Source organism: Rhinoraja longicauda, chromosome 3, assembly GCF_053455715.1.
Source record: "Rhinoraja longicauda isolate Sanriku21f chromosome 3, sRhiLon1.1, whole genome shotgun sequence".
Lineage (NCBI taxonomy): Eukaryota > Metazoa > Chordata > Chondrichthyes > Rajiformes > Arhynchobatidae > Rhinoraja > Rhinoraja longicauda.
Window position 1 is genome coordinate 33,003,888 of NC_135955.1, and position 20,860 is coordinate 33,024,747.

The window sequence follows — 20,860 nt, forward strand, 5'->3', positions numbered from 1 at the left end:
TCTGTGATGGTGCCTTATTTTTGTGCCCCCTTCTCACGATAGCATGACAATTTTAGGACCACCTAACTCACCTTTGTCCTGGGAACTTGTTAATCCAAGTTTCATTCAAATTGGTCTTATATGTTTAAAGTTAGAGAGATTGTAAAGTTTTAAAATAACCTTATTAAACTGACGCTGGCCATGTTCAGTGTATGATGTCACAATGGGATCCACTTGAGTGACGGGAGTGGAGGGGGGCTCACGATGACTGCCAGGTGCCGGACCGCTCACCCATTCCATCCCCCATGAACCCCCCTCCTCCCCTCCCCCTCCACTCACCCACTCCATCCCCCCTCAACCCCACCTTATCCCTCAGGGGGAATGGAGGAAGGGGGTTCAGGGGGGATGGAGTGGGTGAGTGGGGGAGAGGGGAGGAGGGGGGCATAAGGGGGGGTTGCGGGGGAAGGAGTAGATGAGTGGGGGGAGGAGGAGAAGGAGGGAGTGGGGAGTGGAGGAGGGGAGGGTGCTAGACCAATGCAGGGGAGGTTTGGGGCCAATGAGGGGGATGGGGCCACTAAGGCCACGAGCTGCTGCTAACTTTAATAGATGCGCTCCCCCCACCGGGAGGACCAGAGCCCGTCCCCGGCATGCCCCGTGTCTGACCTTCATCCCATGGTGCAGTGCGGTGGCAGAGGGTCCAACAAGATGGCCGTCACTGCCATGCTACAGGAGAGGCTTTGGGTCCATGGCTTGTTCTGGCTGCAGCGTTGGTGGCACGGGGCCGAGGTGAGTGGCACCCTCTCCCCTTCCCTGTCACCCCTCGCCCGCTCATAGCCCCGGGGGAAACTCCCTGCCTGGCAACGCGCTTCGTCAGTTGGAGAGAGTTGCCAGGCCCTTAGGATCGTCAGTTGGGGGAGGGTTGTCCCAGGAGATGCCCGCCGAATAGGTTTGGACCCAATGGGTCCACCTCAGTCTAGTGGACAATAAATGCCACCAACACATAGATCACCCAAATTGACATTATTGAAAAAATAATCACCAGAGGAAAATATCCATTTATATACACTGACTTCAATTACATTACAGTACTAGATAAATAGATATTATCTATATTATCTATTTATCTTACCATGTTCTTAACTCTCGGGCAAAGATTCCAAAGAAATGTTTCTAGAGACAAGAATTTATCACAATTTATATGTTTAAGAAAACGTCTTAAAGACTTCTCTTGGCAGATATCATCCTGCTGAGAAGATAACACTTACTTTACTGTTATGTGATAAAGTGATTGCTACGTAATATGATCTGTTGAGAGCATTAAATCCACTTCTATTCTTACTGAAAGATGTAATGAGTTCTTGGAACTTGATTTTTTTGAATACAATGGAAATGGATCCAATCTGGAAATAAATGAGTTCTGCTTTACCTGTTCAAGATTGGAATCGATTGCAATTAAATAATTCAAGTTTAAATACTATGGTGACTTTATAATTCTGCAAATTAACACTTTTTAATTAGTCAGTGGTTAATAACTGATTAAAACACTAATGTATTTAAACCTACATGAAATGTTTGTGCAAAGTTAGACAAAAATACGCACGGTGGCACAGTGGTAGAGTATCTGCCTTACAGCGCTTGCAGCACCGGAGACCTGGGTTTGATCCCAATGGGTGCTGCTGCACGGAGTTTGTACGTTCTACGCATGACTAGCTATAATTTATGAACGTGCACATTTATGTGAATAATACACACAGATGCAGAACCATACCAAGCACGAGAGGTATCATCAACCTCTGTGTGATTCCCAATTGTCACTTCTCATATTACATGTGATTATCACCACTTGTGGACCATTCACAGTGGAGTCTGCCTCAGGGTCTACACTTTTGTAATTTAGCCAATTGATGGAGTGTCTGTCTCAAAATGTTAACAAGCGTAAATAACAATCTCAATAGATTGTTAGCCCTGAGTGGACACATGGTTAAGAACCTCAGTTCTGTTCTGTGTAATCAATCTAGACCTGGGTGATAAAGATCCTGATGATTGGATTGTTGGGCTGTTCTTGTACCACCAAATGTGCCATCATAACCATTTTAGGGGAAGAGAGCTGAGGAAAACTGTATAGTTAGTTATAACACCAACCAAGCACCATCTGTTTTCACAAAATCAGAGACATGGAGGGAGATACAACACAGAAACAGCCACTTTGGATCACTGAGTCTACACTGACTATCAATCACCCTTTTTGCATTAACCTACATTAATCTCACTTTCCTTGCATTCTATCAACTGCTCCCCCTCGTCCCAAAGCATCCTACCACTCACCCCACAACCAGATTCTACTGCTCATTTACATACTATAGACAAGTTGCCATTTCATACAACCAACCTACACATCTTTGGGATGTGGGAGTAAACATGAGCACCCGAGGGAAACCTATGGATTTATAGGGAGAACATGCCAATTCCACTGGGTGGCGCCGCGTTGGCAAACACGCCTACAGTCTGTCTTTTTCGTCTTTTTTTGTTATTTTTGGTGTGTTTAGAAAGTATGCGTCAATGTTCTCTGGTTTGTTTTATGTGGGAGGTGGGCGGGCGGGCGGGGGGGGGGGGTCAGCAGAAACCTTTTTTTCCAATCACTTACCTTGCTGGAGATGTGATTGTTTTCCGGATCGTATTTCCAGTCGCTCTGCGGCCTAACATCGTGGAGCTGGAGGCCTTGCTCGGGACTGACTTTGAGGCCCACTGTAGGGCATGGACTTACCATCGGAGCCGATTCCTTTCCTGGGATCGACGCTCCAACCGTGGCCTGCGGACTTTAACATCAAGGAGCTCGCAGTCTCGGGTTGAGCTCCAAAGCCGCACGATGTTCGACAAGCCCCAACCCGGGGTAGATCACTGGGGAGCAGAGATTCCCCCCGATGAAGGAGCTTGATCGCCCCAACAAGGAAGGCTACGGGAGTTAAGATCGTCCCGTCAACGGAAGGTTAGAGGCCCCAACCGCTGGAGGACAATGATGGGAGAGATTGAACTTTTCTCACCTGCCATCACAGTGAGGAATGCAGAGGCGTCACTGTGGTGGATGTTCATGTTAAAATGTATTTTGTGTGTTTTATTGCTTTTTATTGGTATGACTGTATGGCAAATGAAATTCTTCGTATGTTGCAAAACTTACTTGGCTAATAAAGTATGATTATGATTAAGATGATTATGATTATGATGATTCCTCATGGACAGCATCTGAGGTCAGGATTGAACCTGGATTTCTGGTGCTGTAGCAGGTCTACTAGCTGTACCACCCTTTCAATGTAATAACATATGCAACATATGATCATTTTCCAATGTTCTGTGATCATTTTCCAATGTTCTATAGATTCAGGATCAGTTCCTGTGGATTGGAGGGTAGCTAATGTTATCCCACTTTTTAAGAAAGGAGGGAGGGAGAAAACAGGAAATTATAGACCAGTTAGTCTGACATCAGTGGTGGGGAAGTTGCTGGCGTCAATTATAAAAGACGAAATTGCAGAGCATTTGGATAGCAGTACAGGATCGTTCCGAGTCAGCATGGATTTACGAAGGGGAAATCATGCTTGACTAATCTTCTGGAATATTTTGAGGATGTAACTAGGAAAATTGACAGGGGAGAGCCGGTGGATGTAGTGTACCTTGACTTTCAGAAAGCCTTCGACAAGGTCCCACATAGGAGATTAGTGGGCAAAATTAGAGCACATGGTATTGGGGGTAGGGTACTGACATGGATAGAAAATTGGTTGGCAGACAGAAAGCAAAGAGTGGGGATAAATGGGTCCCTTTCAGAATGGCAGGCAGTGACTAGTGGGGTACCACAAGGCCCGGTGCTGGGACCGCAGCTATTTACAATATACATTAATGACTTGGATGAAGGGATTAAAAGTAACTTTAGGAAATTTGCAGATGATACAAAGCTGGGTGGCAGTATGAACTGTGAGGAAGATGCTATGAGGTTGCAGGGTGACTTGGACAGGTTGTGTGAGTGGGCGGATGCATGGCAGATGCAGTTTAATGTGGATAAGTGTGAGTTTATCCACTTTGGTGGTAAGAATAGGAAGGCAGATTATTATCTGAATGGTGTCAAGTTAGGAGAAGGGGACGTACAACGAGATCTGGGTGTCCTAGTGCATCAGTCACTGAAAGGAAGCATGCAGGTACAGCAGGCAGTGAAGAAAGCCAATGGAATGTTGGCCTTCATAACAAGAGGAGTTGGTTATAGGAGCAAAGAGGTCCTTCTGCAGTTGTACAGGGCCCTAGTGAGACCGCACCTGGAGTACTGTGTGCAGTTTTAGTCTCCAAATTTGAGGAAGGATATTCTTGCTATTGAGGGCGTGCAGCGTAGGTTTACTAGGTTAATTCCTGGAATGGCGGGACTGTCGTATGTTGAAAGACTGGAGCGACTAGGCTTGTATACACTGGAATTTAGAAGGATGAGAGGGGATCTTATTGAAACATAGATTATTAAGGGGTTGGACACGTTAGAGGCAGGAAACAGGTTCCCAATGTTGGGGGAGTCCACAACCAGGGGCCACAGTTTAAGAATAAGGGGTAGGCCATTTAGAACGGAGATGAGGAAAAAAGTTTTCAGTCAGAGAGTTGTAAATCTGTGGAATTCTCTGGCTCAGTAGGTAGTGGAGGCTAATTGTCTGAATGCATTCAAGAGAGAGCTAGATAGAGCTCTTAAGGATAGCGGAGTCAGGGGGTATGAGGAGAAGGCAGGAACGGGGTACTGATTGAGAATGATCAGCCATGATCACATTGAATGGTGGTGCTGGCTCGAAGGGCCGAATGGCCTACTCATGCACCTATCGTAAAAAAAATTAAAATAACCTCAATCACAAAACCAATTTCCTGGATCACAAATCTTCACCTTCATCTTTTTGAAATGAGGGACATCTCCAATTTCCCAACGAAAGTAACAATTCTTTATCAAGGCAATTTTGGTGATTTTAGCTAAATCATGTGCGGTTTCTTTATTTACTTTCTTTGAAACGCAGCAGTGGAAGCCATCAGAACTAAAGGGTTTGTATGCATTTCACCTTATTATTTTCTCGATTATTGTTTTTCTGCTCATGTTAACTTTAGTGAGTTCCAGACTTGGATTCATTATGAAAAGAAAAAAATCAACAGAAGGAGTTATAGAGAATTCCAGAGGAAGACTCAATGACTGATGCTATTATGGAGTAAAAGAGAAAAAAAAACAATGAAAGATTATAATTATTACTTTATTTAATTACTTGGGGCATCTTCAGGAATTAAGGAGTGGGAGAAAGAGTTGACCATAAAACCTCATCACAATTTAACATCCACTGATACTTTTCAAACCATTAAAATCAGTCATCATGCTTGGGATGTCTAACTTTGTAGCCTTGCAACTATGCAGGAGAAGACTATAAATGAATGTTCATGTTAATTGGCCTCATTGAAATGCTCATGATGAGATCAGGGACGGTACTAAATAACTATCTCCTCGATTAACACATCATTAATGACATATCCCTTCCATTTAATACGCAGTTCAGGACAAGTCTATTGTGTCACTTAATTTTCTGGCTGTTTGTATATCCAGCAAGTTAGTAAATGAGTCTGAAGAAGGGTCTCGACCCGAAACATCACCCATTCCTTCTCTCCAGAGATGCTGCTTGTACCGCTGAGTTACTCCAGAATTTTATGTCTACCTTTGGTTTAAACCAGTATCTGCAGTTCCTTCATATACACTCCAGCAAGTTACTCTTTGACACTACTGAAGTAGTGTTTTATGAATATCTGGCATTTTGTGCTAATTGAACCCCTCAGACTATCCACGGGTGTCTGAATATTCAAAAGGGTTCTGTCAGCTTTCATGTACCTGTCCAAGTGTCTTGTAATAGTTATAATTGCACCCACCTTCCCACTTTCCCAGGCAACTCATCCATATACCCACCACATGTAGAAAGGAACTGAAGATGCTAGGTTATACCAAAGATAGACACAAAGTGCTGGAGTAACTCAGCAGGTCAGGTAGCATCTCTGGAGAAAAATGACGTGCCCACCACAGATGCAAGGTTCACTGGTCTGTAGTTTCCACTGGTTTTTTTCCCAACAATTGCCACTGTATTAAAGTGCAGCCTTCTTTTCACATTTTGCTCATGATTAGACTTAGCACATCTACAATGCAAAAGCTATTGGGGCAAAACCAATATTTCCCTGCAAACTGTGAGATAATTTTTCAGATTCATTAATCCCATGAATGTGGAGTGACTCTCTTCCACAATGAGACATATCCAGCACCAGTTTTGATGGTGCTGAAAAATCACAGCTTTAAGGTAATCCAAAGGGAACTAACAGGAAGCTGAGTTCAAGAGTTAATTAACAAGATGAATTCATGGTTGAGTTCATTATTGAAATTAGCATATTGCAGTGTTTCATCCTCAATAGCCAAAAGGTAACATTCTAATAATGTATCACATTTATGTTAAGCGTGGAAGGTCAATTAATACCATTGGCTGTGTGGATCCATTCAATAATGAGGTTGTAATTTATTATTATTTGCTCACATGTTAGAAGAAGGAAGTTAATCAATTTATTATTAACTTATCAACTTCAAAACAGCAGTGATTCACAAATTCAGTATATTAAATTGAGGAAATTATTGTCTTGCTCTACAATGAAATCAATCATTTTAGGAGGTTACAGGAAGAAATGGATTTCAGCGCAAGTGATTTCCTCCTCAGAGATGAGAAGTAATTGAATGAAGCACTGGAAGACAAGTTCAAATGGGTTGCATGAAGTGAGGGAGGACAATAACTTAGCAGTTTAAGTATTTACTATGTTAGTTTATTTTAGAGTTATGGCATGGAAACAAGCCCTGTGGCCCACCTGGTCCATGCCAACCACCGGTCACCTGCTCACACTACTTCTACATGGCTAATAAATTACACGAGTTACAAGATATACCATCCCACTTTCACAAACACTCCCTGCACTTTAGTGGTAATTTACAGATGCCACTTAACTAAAAAGCCCATACATCTTTGCAATTTGGGAAGAAACCCCTGCGATCACAAGAAGAATGCACAGACTCCACACAGGCAGCAGCCAATGTCTGCATTGAACCCGGGTCTCCTGTCTGTGACGTAGCAGCTCCCCCAGCTGCACTACTGAAATTGAGCTAACTCTGTGGAGTTAAGTAATATTGACTCAACCTGCTGGCTATTAGCTTAATATTGAATTATTGAATAATTGCCTAAGTTTACCATTTAGAGATAGCTACTATGCAGTAAATAATGGTATGTGCCATTCCTGAAGTAATTGTAGACCAGGGGTGTCAATCTACCGGCCCGCGGGCCGCATCCAGCCCGCGAAGTGGTCCAATCCGACCCGTGGGATGATTTGGTGGAAAAAAGTTGCATTCTTAATTTTTTCCAATTAATAATTCCTTTTAAAGTTTTATCATCAAGGTACTTTTTATTCTTTCACCAAAAATACGTCCCTACAATTCTCTGCGTTATTTCTCACTTCATAAATCTGGTGAGCTTCCCATGTCCTTGTAAGGGGAAGGGCTGTGTTTTGCAGTCAAGTACTTATACTGAAACCTAAAACAATATTAGGAGGAAACTCTCAAAGACACGCGTGCTGCCATAGCTTTTGTTGCCTTCATTTTAGGGATAAATAGTCCCTTAATATAGTAATATTTAAATGTAGAAATACACCCTGTGAATGTGAAATCAAGTACTGTGAACAAAGTTTGATTTCACACGTTCAGTTTCACAAATGCGGACTTTAGAAGTTGTCAGTTTCACTCTGCCTTGACACCAAATGCCAACAGTTTTTGCTGCAATGCCACCTGTAATTCAGAGCAATTATTGAACTCCAACATCAATTAAATCAAAGTTACACTAACCACAATATACCGTGACTTAGACTAAGCACCATCAACAGGGATCACACTTCTTGGTGAAATTTCTGCTTCTTCAAACATCTTCCCTTTTATATTGACAAACGCACGTGGTGAAAGCTTCATATAACAAAACATTCACAATGGTGGCAAACTAACCAATAATACCATTCCTTTCCTTGTCCGAATTGTATAACGATGTTAGTGTCCATAGGATGGAGCTTAAAAGTGATATTATTTATAAGATTGGCAAGTTCCTTGCTCGAGAATTAAATTTTGTGATACTCTTGACATTTAAAGAAATGGAATTCTTGTTTAAAATTTTTACGTGTTCAGCAAATAAAGAAAAAAATGACAATTACTTTTATCAAAACCTCGAGGACACAGTTGGATGTAAAAAAAAATCAAAGTGTCAAGGAGAGAAAACATTATCCTGAAATAATGGCTTATTTTATTGCAGGGGTTTTAGATAGAGATTCAAACAGTAGTTCTCCAAAACAAATATAATGTAAAGGAGATATTTAAGTGATAAGAAGAAAGAATGGAGTAAAACAAATTTGATTCATCTTTAAAATAGACAACACTGACTCAACAGGCCAAATGGCCTTGTACAGCACACCACTCTTTTACACTAAGATCAGCATTTAGTGCCCAGAAATCAAATATAATCCTTGCCAAAATCACCGTAAATTGCAAATTGAAACAGTAAATGAGGCTTTGAAAGGTAACGTCAAGCACTTTAAAACTCCTTGGCTGTTCACATTTACTACCCCATGGGAAGATAAAGTTGCACAGATCCATCCATTTGGTTGCAAGGAAACACGTTTTCTTTTCCCCATTCCTCCACCTGTGTATCAGCCTGACTCAGTAATTGTACTCTCGCAGAGAATGGTGCGTTTGTCCCACTCCACAGCACTAGAATTTAGGTTGAGATTCCAGTAACATGCCAAAGGAAATCTGCTCTTTGGGTTATGTACTCTTCAGGAGAAGTTATTAAACCAATTGCCAAAGTTTTTTTTTCAAACGATTGCTAAACAAACCCAAAAGCAGTATCCCAAGAATAACAGAGGAGACCTCCCTGGGTATCCAATCCAAAATGGTTGTCTCTTGATTAACAATAATAAATCAGGTTATTTGGTCATTATTAGGTTGTCAGATATTTTGTTCCAAAATTGGCTTTCACAATTATGTACAAATCACCAATTTGGCTAGAAAATGTTTTAAACTGTTTTATGATAGGAAGACACGTTACACTCTTCTTTGCTCTTAAAATATGTTTTCCAATACTAAATGTTTAAATCAACCCAGGGGGAAGTGTTGAGGGAAAAAAAAGAACACTTGACAAGACTGAGGATAGTTGAAGGCTGTGCTGCTGGAAGTAAATGATTTATTTCACATGTTCTGCAAGGATCTATTCAAGAAGTTTTGTTCCAGTACAATTATGTGTCAAAGTGTGCAACTATTTCTTGTCAATTCTGAAATATTTGCTTCTGAGATACATTTGGATACAATATGGTTGGCTGGTGACTTGTATGACATTAAATCCTTTTACTAATTCTGACTGTTATAATTTCATTCTTATAGTTCAAACACAGACAAGTGCTTGCTATTGAGGCAGTGCAGTGTAGGTTCGCGAGGTTAATCCCTGGGATGGTGGGACTATCATATGAGGAAAGATTGGAAAGACTGGGCTTGTATTCACTGGAGTTTAGAAAGATGAGAGGGGATCTTATAGAGACGTATACAATTATAAAAGGACTGGACAAGCTTGATGCAGGAAAAATGTTCCCAAAGTTGGGGGAGTCCAGAACCAGGGGCCACAGTCTAAGAATAAAGGGGAGGCCATTTAAAACTGAGGTGAGAAGAAACTTTTTTCACCCAGAGTACGAATTTGTGGAATTCTCTGCCACAAAAGGCAGTGGAGGCCAACTCACTGGATGAATTTAAAAGAGAGTTAGACTGAGCTCTAGGGGCTAGTGGAATCAAGGGGTATGGGGAGAAGGCAGGCACAGGTTACTGATTGTGGATGATCAGCCATGATCACAATGAATGGCGGTGTTGGCCCGGACCAAATGGCCTCCTCCTGCACCTAGTATGGGTTTTTAGTTCTCTTCTCACAAAAACGGTGATATAACAGCTTCTCTGGAATCAATTAACCTTAGAGCAATGAAATAGAGTAATGATAATCATGTACTCCAGTCAGATCAATCTGTGATTGTTAAAATTTACATTTGCAATGAAAATCCATTCAGGCCCTAAACAGGGTGTAACCTTGCTGCACCTTCTGAAACTCAGGGCCATACATTTGAATACTCTATATACTAAAACTCACATTTGTTTGTTTGTTTGTTTGTTCCTGAACTACAGCCAAAATGGTACACAATAGCGCAACAATTTTAGGCCCACCTTACTCACTGTCATCCCTTTGGTGATAACTAGACCAAGTGGACCCATTGGCCCCATTCCTCGTAGAGGGGGAACAGGGAAGGGGAGAGGGTGTCGTCACTAAGTGAGCCCTGGACTCAAAGCCTCTCCTGTATTGGTGTAGCACACTCAACCCCCCCCCCCCCCACTCAATCCCCCTTATCCCCCCCTCCCCCCACTGGCAAACTCTATCCCCCCTACCCCACCCTCACTTTTCCCTCCCCTGCCCCCACCCCCACTCCCCCAGCCCTGCCTCCACCCCCATTCCCACCTGTATTTTCCCTTCCCTCTCTTGACCCCCACCACCCTCCCCCCTCTCATCCCCACCCTCCCCTCATCCCCACCCCCACTCTCTCCTGCCCCCCACTGTCCCCCTTCCCCCCACCCCACTGTTCCCCCCACCACCACTACCACCTCCCACCACCCCCTCCTCCTCCATCCCCCACTCTCCCTGACCCCCTCACCCCACCCCCACTCTCCCCCTGCTCCCCCCACCCCCACCAGTGGAATGGAGTGTGGGGGAGTGGAAGGGGGAGGGGAAGGGGGAGGGGAGGAGGGAAGGGGAGGAGGGAGGGCGAGGGAGGGGGGACGGGAGGAGGGAAGGGGAAGGGGGTGAGGGGAGGGGGAGGGGGGAGGGGGAAGGGGGGAGGGGGAAGGAGTGGGTGCTTAACCAATGCAGGAGAGTTTCGGGTGAGGGACAATAGGTAAGCACAATTTTCTTCCAATTTAGCACACGTGATTAGATGAAGCAGTTTGTAGTAAATGGTGTACAGGCAAATTAATTAAAACCAATTCTCTTTGGGGAAATAACATGTCCTTGATGCTGTAGATAGCTTTCACACAATTTGTAAGAGCCCATGATTAATTAGACCATGTGAAACTATAGTGGGCATGTTATTTAATTTCATTCACTTGCACAGAAAGAAAAAAAATGTGCAGGCTTCATAATGGATAATAATGATCTCCTATTGATGTTGCATCGTGCTTGAGATGAATTGTTACTACATGTTGTCAGAAGCTAAACTGTCATCTGCCTCTTCAAGGATTAGGTTAAGCCATCTCAATCAACCTGAGCATAAGAAAAATATTTTTGCTTTTGAAGGAATGCAAAGGTGAACAAGAAAGATTAGACACAAGGAATTGCAAATATTGGAATCTTTAGCAAAACATAAAGAGATGAAGGAATTCAATGGGTTAGGCAACATGTGGAGGAAATGGACAGACACTGTTTTCGATTGGGTTTCTGCGTCAGAAGAAAAGTCCCAATCTGAAATGTTATCTGTCTTTTTACTCCACAGATGTTGCCTGACTCCTTGAGTTCCTCTCGCAGTGTGTTTTGATTAAGAAAGATTAGACCATGCATCAGTAAGTTAAACCCAAAACTATTTCAAGGATGTTGAAGTTTCTTCTGGAAATCAAGAATGTTGGAGATCAATTAATTGACATTTTAAGAGCTCATGAAAATGGTGTAGGAATTTCAGCCCCATTATCCTGTTCTACACTTGAATTGGATTGTGGTTTAACTACATTTAAATTTCAGGGAAACGCTATTTACCTATCTGAGTTCATTAGTGGTCTGAGAAAAATATAACTCTAAATTTTGCTACTTTCATTTAACATTGTTATGAAATTCTTGTCATTACTTTTTTCCATGAGCAAGTAATGCTTCTTGATATCCCACAGGTGGTTAACCCTAAAACATAGAATAATACAGCACAGAAATATGCCTTTCAGTCGACAATGTCTGAACATGATACCAAGACAAACACTTATCTGCTAGGATATGATCTATATCCTTCTATTACTTGCACATTTATGTGCCTATCCAAAAGCTTCCTAAATGCCACTATCCTATCTGCCTTCATGACCATTGATGTAAGGCTCACTGGCCTATGATTTCCTGGATTATCTCTACATTCCTTCTTAAACAAAGGACCAACATTAGCTACTCGACAGCTCTGAGATCTTTTTTTTGTGGCTAGAGAAGATTCAAAGTTTTTCTTTAGGACACCTGCAATCTCATCTCTTCCCTTTCTCAATAACCTGCAATAGATCTCAGCAGGCCCTGGCAATTTATCCACTTTAACATGCTTCAAGAATCCCAGCACCTCCTCCTATAGGATTTTATGAAACCCTCTTGGAGACACTTAATAAATTCTGCCCTGTCTATGCCTTTGGCACTGAACAAATCCCAGTCAATATTGGAGAAGTTAAAGTCACCCAGAAGAAGTTATCCTCCTCTCCCCATCAAGAGTTCTGCTAATCTTCGGTGTAAACCAGCATTTGCAGTTTCTTCCTACACATTTTGCCTGCTCCACTGCAAAATCTCCTCAAGGTATGTCTACTTTGAAGAAGTTCTCTTCCTCTCTCCGATGAGAGTTCTGCAACACCCTCTCTTGCTGCTATCTGTCATTTGCACACCTTACCCTTCCATATCTCTAGTTTCCCTCTCCCCTCACTCTCCGTCTGAAGAAGGGTCTTGACCCAAAACTTCACCCATTCCTTCTCTCCAGAGATGCTGCCTGTCCAGCAGAGTTACTCCTGCATTTTGTGTCTATCTTCAGCATCTGCAGTTCCTTCCTACACTAAAACAACCCTGTTGCTTTGGTAACCTGTCTACATATCTGTTCTTCTATCTCATATTTGGTACTGCAGGGCCTACTGTACAATCCCATTAGAGTGTTTGAAACTTTCTTATTTTTGAGCTCCACCCATATTGCCTCAGTGATTGAACCATCCATTATATCCTCTCTGAGTGCCGCTGTGACATTCTCCCTGATGAATAGAGCAATTTCTCAACCTCTTATCCCTCCCTCTCTATCACATCTCAAACATCAAAACACAGAATCACGCAACCACGTTTCTGCAATGGTTACAATATTGTAGCCCAAGCACCATTCCTGGCACTAAGTTCATCTGCCTTTCCCACAACACTTTGAATTTAAATAAACACACTTCAGCTCACCGGCTTCACCATGTTCCTTCACCTCTCCTTGCCTGCCCTTCTTTTAATTGATAGAATCATAGTGGCATAGGGTTATACAGCACGGAAATAGGGCCTTCGGCCCATCTTGCCCACACCGACCTTGATGCCCCATTTACACTAGTCCCACCTGCCTGCGTTTAGCCCATATCCTGAACTGATGTACTGATGTATTCAAGAGAGTTAGATATAATGGAATTGAGGGATATGGGGAGAAAGCAGGAATGGGTACTGATTTTGGATGATCAGCCATGATCATATTGAATGGCTTGAAGGGCCGAATGGCCTACTTCTGCACCTATTTTCTAAACCTTTCCAATATTTTTCCTAACCTCTTGAACACCACAAACACTAACTCAAGTGTAAAGTATAAAGTTCACAATAAAGTTCACGTTTAGTTGTGAACTAAAGAAAAAACTGAACTATCTTTTTTTGCATTAAGGTTTTGGGCCTTTTGTACTAATATTGGTGTTTGAATTCATTGATTTTTTTTGTTTTTTATGTTATCTATGAGCACAGTGTTTACAGGTCTATTATGCTGCTGCAAGTAAGAATTTAATTGTTCCCTTGTTGGTACATATGATAATTAAACTTTCTTCACTCTTGCTTCCTATCAGTCATTCCCATTGCTGACCGACTGCTTTGGTTATCATGCCCTTGTCAAACTCTCTCAAGCTTAAACCCTGCTCAAGTAGCACAAGTGAACCTTCCTGCATTTTAGACTTCCTGCATTTTAGATTTACCAACCCTAATTTTAGACCCCCCTCTGAAAATAAGTAAGTTTTACTCTACCTAATCTTTCTTAGGTAACCTTGGACATTTTTTATTATTTCACCCGTTATTTTTCTATATGCAAATAAAAAACACCTCACTTTACCTTACTTGCATGTATAACTTACTCCTCCTGTTTTATTCTGACAAATTGACATGAACTTTCTCCCAGACCAATCTATTGTGAGGTGCCAGAACTGAACACAATAGTTTAAATGGATCTAACAAGAACCTTGTAAAGTTGTATGTTACTTTATTTTGCAACATCCCTTGAGACAAAGCCTAGAAATTCTGAAATGAATTTGTTCAGTTGTTCAGTTTAATGAATTAATCATATATTACCATGCACTTTGCAAGGAGAGAACATTGGCAAGTTAGCTTTAGTGGAGGTGGAAAGTAGGTTATCCAGTTAAAGTTAATGGCATATGCAGAAAGTTAGGGTCAACTACTTTGAATACTCTTTTTTAAGGGAATAACTTAAAATAAATGCTAACCGATGTAGATTTTCTGCTAAAGAGTGATTTCTAGGTTTCATAATTAGAATCATAGAGACACAGCCAGGAGGAGGACATGCAGCATGTTGAGTCCATTCCAACTCTGTGTTAGAACAATCCAGCCAGTTTCTCTGCCCTGGCCTCTCTAATGTCAGATCACGTTGATTTTAAGGTGAGCCAAACAGTTGGATTCACAATTGACTTGTAGGAATGAGTCATAAGGGAGTTGTGGAGGGGTATTTTTCTGATGCGATGTCTGTGATCAGTAGAGTGTGGCTGGGTTTGGTGCTGGGTCCACTGTTGATTGCTATCTACATTAACAATTTGGTTGACAAAGTAGTTAATGTTGTTAGTGAATTTGCAGAGGACACCAAATTGGTGGTATAGTTGACAGTTTGGAAGGACATCTAAGCTTATAACAGGATATAGATCAGTTGGGAAAGTGCGCTGAGGAATCAAAAATCAAATTTAACTCTAACAAGTGTGAGGTGTTGTACATTGCTATGTCAGACCAGGACAGGATTTATGCAGTAAATGGCGGGGCTGTGGAGAGTGTTGCCATGCAGAGATTTGGGAGTACAGTGCATGATTTTCTGAAAGGGGTGAGTCAAGTGAACAGTGTGGTGAAGAAGGTTTATGACATGCTTTCCTTCATGGGAAGGGTATTGAGGACTAAAGTCGGGACTTCATGATACGGTTGCAATAGTTGTTGGTGAGATCACACTTGGAGGTCTTTGTGCAGTTCAGGAAGAATGTCATTAAGTTGGAAAGGGTATAGAAAAGATTGACCAGAATGTTACCTGGATGCAGGCTTGAGTCATTGGGAGAGGTTGGTGAGGCTGGGATTTTACTGTGGAGTGTAGGAGGCTGATGGGTGACCTTATTGAAGTATACAAAGTCATGAGGGGCATGGATAAAGTGAATACTCACAGGAATTTTCTCAGAGTAGGGGATTCTTAAACTAGAGGGCATTGGTTTAAGGTGAAAGGGGGAAGATTTAAGAGGGATAGAAACATAGAAAATAGGTGCAGGAGGCGGCCATTTGGCCCTTCGAGCCAGCACCGCCATTCATTGTGATCATGGCTGATTGTCCCCAATCAATACCTAGTGCCTGCCTTCTCCCCATATCCCTTGATTCCACTAGCCCCATGACCTCTATCTAACTCTCTCTTAAATCCATCCAGTGATTTGGCTTCCACTGCCCTCTGTGGCAGAGAATTCCACAAATTCACAATTCTCTGGGTGAAAAAGTTTTTTCTCACCTCAGTTTTAAATGGCCTCCCCTTTATTCTAAGACTGTGGCCCCTGGTTCTGGACTCGCCCAACATTGGGAACATTTTTCCTCCATCTAGCTTGTCCAGTCCTTTTATAATTGTATATGTTTCTATAAGATCCCCTCTCATCCTTCTAAACTCAGGGGCATATTATTCACTCAGAGGATAGTCTGCATATGGAATGAGCTGAGAGGGGAAAATAAGGATGTGGATATAATTATGACTTTCAAAAGACATTTGGTCAGATATATTGAACCTCTCTAAGGGTTTTGAGAAATATGGGCTAAATGCAGGCAAATGGGACTCGCCCAGAATGTCAACTTGGATGACATGGACAAGGTGGGCTAAAGCACCTGTTTCCATGCTGCATAGCTCTATGATTGCCCCAGAGCCCTGCAGTCACTTTCTTTTCAGATACCTATCCAGCTGGCTTTGGAATGCTACAGTCCCTCCACCTTCAGTCCTCAGTCCCTCTAACAGTGCATTCCATGACATTTACACATACTGCGTAAAAATTCTTTTCAACATGAATCTTTGGATTCTTCTTTTCTTCTGTGCCCTCCTACTAATGGGACAACCTCTCCAGATCTACTTTGTCTGTAACCTTCATGATTATAAGTTAGGTCCGGTCACAATCCCTCCCATTGTAAGGAGCTTTCACTATCCACAAGTACTATTTATAAGGCCAGGATGCTACCTGCTTTTTTTTAATCACAAACATTCTTTGTCAGCTTCAGTGCTATTTTATATTCCAGGTACTTCTTATTCTTTCTAGTAAACATAATTCTTGTTCAGCAGTAGCTATAGTCAGCAACCTATCTGCCCACCCCACTAGCTTTTATTTATCCCCTTTAGGCATATTACAGTCATCCTCAGAGTTCATCAATGCCTCCAATTTTCATGGCATTTGCAGATTTGGAAATTGTGCTAAGTGCTTCCAAGTCCACCTCAACAACATATGTTAATAAAAGCATAGCCCAGTATCAGCCTCTGGGGAACTACACTGTACACTTCTCTCCAATCTTGAAAACAGTCTTTCACTACCACTTTCTGTTTCCTTTTCCTTGCCCACCTTATATCCATGCTTCCCTGCATCTTTTATTTCATGGCCTTCAGTTTTGATTTCAAGCTTATTATATATATCAAATGCCTATTGGAAGATTAAACACCAAACTAATTTCCTTTATCAACCTTTCTGTTACTTCAACAAGAGATTCAAAACATAACAAAGGTGTCTGCTGCATCTGCTCAAAGAAGAAGCTTTCCACTCGAGGACATCCAAGATGACTTTTTTCTCAGTAAACATGGACTCCCCTTGCTGTTATGGATGGAGGTCTCACCCATGGCTCCATTGTGTCCCGCAGTTCAGCTCTCACGTCCCTCCCTGCAGATGGAAGAAGGATAGAGTTCCCCTGGTCCTCACCTTTCTTTCCATGAGCCTCCGCTTGCAACACCCATTCACCTACATTTCTGCCAGCATCAAGTTTTCTCAAGGCAGTATTAATGGAATTTCAAGTGGAATACACATATTTAAAACAGAAATCACCAGAGAGTGACTGAGAAATCTAGTACCACACTCGGAGCAACAGGGCATTGACTATCAAAACATAAACTTACGGTTTCTTATGATAACAAGAGGCACCATCAAACCCAAGAGAAAATTGATCACATAACAATGGTACGCATAAATATGGACATTTTATTTTAAGGATTTTGGAAGAAATTTGATGGATAAAGCTGTTCCAACAAAAGTTATTATTGGGGTCTCATTACATTTTCCTATCCTCCAAATTATGAACAAATTGTTATTATAATATGTAACTCTTTCCATTTTATATCTGACTTTCACACCAGAATAAATGAACATTTAGCCATTATTTTACCTCAGCCACTTTATCCTGGGCTACATGCATTCTAAAAATATAATAATGATAGACTTCAGCTGGAATATTTTCGAGCTATCCAAATAAATCATTCTGCTGCACAACCACTACTAAGCTAGGTAATGAGCACTTAATATGAGGTGATGATTTGTTGAGGAGATTGGTATAACAGGACTTGTGATGTGACAGACCGTAAACCAATATAGATTCCTATTGATTTAAGATGGCAGTTTCAATTCCATGCCTTAGCCGAGGCCTTAAAGAATTTAATATGAAATAAAGCAAGAGGAGACTAGGAGAAATAATATTTAAAACAATATGAGTTGCTGATTAAAGTAAAATCTCCGTGTCTGGAACAGGCATTCTAATAAAATAATGGTGCTTTCACTTGAATAAGAGCTGTTTAAACTTTTAAGTTTCCCTGACTGTGTTGAGCTCCTTAAAATCTGAAAAAAATCCTCTTCCCTTTGCCTGACATACTGTATTTTGATATGCTTTGAGCTATTTATGCAGCACGTCAACATTTCTTCATTCTGATTACGTACTTGAATATTATAAAGGATGCATGGTGTCTGTGGAGAAAGTGCTGCCCCATTTTAGATACAACCTGGTGGAAACTTTTATTGAAACATAGAATTGACATGAATTTCAAATACGTAATCTATGCAACTGGATTTTATATTTTCAGATCAATTTTTCAACATGACTAATATTTCAATGTTACATGTTGCTACAAGAATTGATATAAAACTAAATGCATTAGCTCTAATCAAAATGCACATTTTTAAAAGATCCTAAAATCATATTACATCCATAAATTTCCACATTGCCACCAGATCTCAGTTTGATACCAAGCTTTCTTTCCTTACCTCACAGTTATTGAGGACATTTTTTTTGCTATCTCTCAATGATCTGCCATCCACCACACATGTACATCTGTTACTTCCGCAACTGATAAAGATGGTCCTGAACATGAATAAATTTACACCCATGTTATAAGAAAGTGTGACTGTGAGTTTTCTCATTTGCACCTTTATTTTAAACACTGTGATTTGCAACGGATTTACTCCAAAAGCAAACTGCCCAAAGACAGGATCTTCACTGGATGCCTGAAAACAGGGACGTGTGTAAGAATTTAAATATGATTGCATTTGAAGGGGGATTTTGAATAGACACAAATTCTACACATCTGTGTGCACAGGCATGGTCTTAATGTAAGTAAGGATTCAAGCAGTGTGCTGGGGTGGGAGAGGATGCTTTTATGAAGAGGATGGAGGCAGTGGATCCCTTGCCGCATCCCAATGCCCAACCCTAAGAATTGTGTCACAACTGCCTTGAAAGTTCAGCTGGCCTAAGATCTCTCTCAATGCTCACAGACACACAATTTATTTTTCTTACAGTTCGTGTAATACTTCCAATTTTTTCTGCAAGTGGTATTAATCTCCCAGAGTGCAATAGCATGAATGATCTGTTCTGTAGTCAGGGAGATCCAAAAATGCTCATTTAGTGATTTAAATTCCCACTTTCAGCAGAGAATCTCCAGGTTTTATTATATAAGGATGATACCCCTTGTATTATTTTGAATGAAATTAATTTGCAATTGCTCAATTCTCAACCATCACACAAGAGGTTAGTGTGCAAGCCAGAAGCAGAGTGATCGTGTGAGTGCTGCTATTCCTGTGTTCCAAGGGGATAGGTCAGTGAAAATTATAGATTGAACCTGGCTAGCTAAAGCTGAGGTTTCATAGGACTGACATTGGATTACATCCATTCAAGCTAAACTAATTGTCAGAGTTGTGCACATGCTCTGTGAGTCTAGGACTAACTGCCACTTCTCTTGCCATTAGCTTTACCGCATAGTCTCGCACTAGAGATCTATCCTGTGGGGATTTCTCAAATTTACACTGAGGAATTGTCCCTTGGATCTTGTACCATTCAGACTTGGAGATGAGGAGTCTAATGGGATTAGCCATTAGTTTTACAGCTTTTACTATATTTTGATCCTTTTAGCTATTTCAAAGTACTTTAAGTATTTTAATTGTTAATTTTATTTTGTTGTGCTCTGACTTTTTTCAATAGTTTAGTTTAGTTTTGTTTAGAGATGCAACATGCAAATGGGCTCTTTGGCCCTCCGAATCTGCACCAACCAATGATCACGCATACACTATTTCTATCCTACACACTAGGGACAATTTACAGAAACCAATTAACCTGCAAACATGTACGTCTTTGGAACGTGGGAGGAATCCGAAGCACCCGGAGCAAACCCACACAGTCACAGGAGGAATGCATGAACTCCGTAGAGACAGCACCTGTAGTCAGGATCAAATCTGGGCCTCTGGTGCTGTAAGGCAGCAACTCCACTGCTACGCCACTGTGCTGCCCTTGATTCATTAATTGAGTTTAATTATAATAAGTTCACGTTCATAGAGATACTTTGTAAAATTCAACTGCTTTGACCAAAGCTTTACCTCCTTGTTAACTTCCACAGCCTCTCCCCCTCCCCCCCACCTCCCCCCCAACCCTCCGCCCCTCTTCTACCCTTCCATTTCCCTGAATTCCCCTCTCCTTCCAACACTTCAACTATGTCACCCATAAGGGGTTTTAAGGGCCATCACTGGGAATGACCTGCACTAAACCATCAGGATCGCATTGCCTGACTTTGTGGGCATGGAGGGCCACTAGGATTGTAATGAAATGTTCAGGAACAAAACTCATTCAATAATAGATCGGGAATGATGTCAGTATTTGTAACACTGTCTGAATTTCTAAAGCATATGTACTCATTAAGATAACACATAGATGGCTCCAAACCATCGTGAAACTGGTGACAAAGTATTAAATATAGAGTTTTAAACTGTATTATCTTCATGAAAAATGGTTGGTAAATGCTAGGCCAGGTTTTACTGACCCATTTAGTTTAGTTTAGAGATACAGCATGGAAGCAGGCCCTTCGGCACACTAAGTCTGCGCTGACCAGTGATTCCCGCATACTAGCACTATCTGACAAACGAGGGACAATTTACAATTCTTACTGAAGCCAATTAACCTACAAGCCTATACGTCTTTGGAATGTGGGAGGGGACTGCAGGTCCCGGAGAAAACCCACTGATCGTAGGGAGAACGTACTAACTCTGTACAGACAG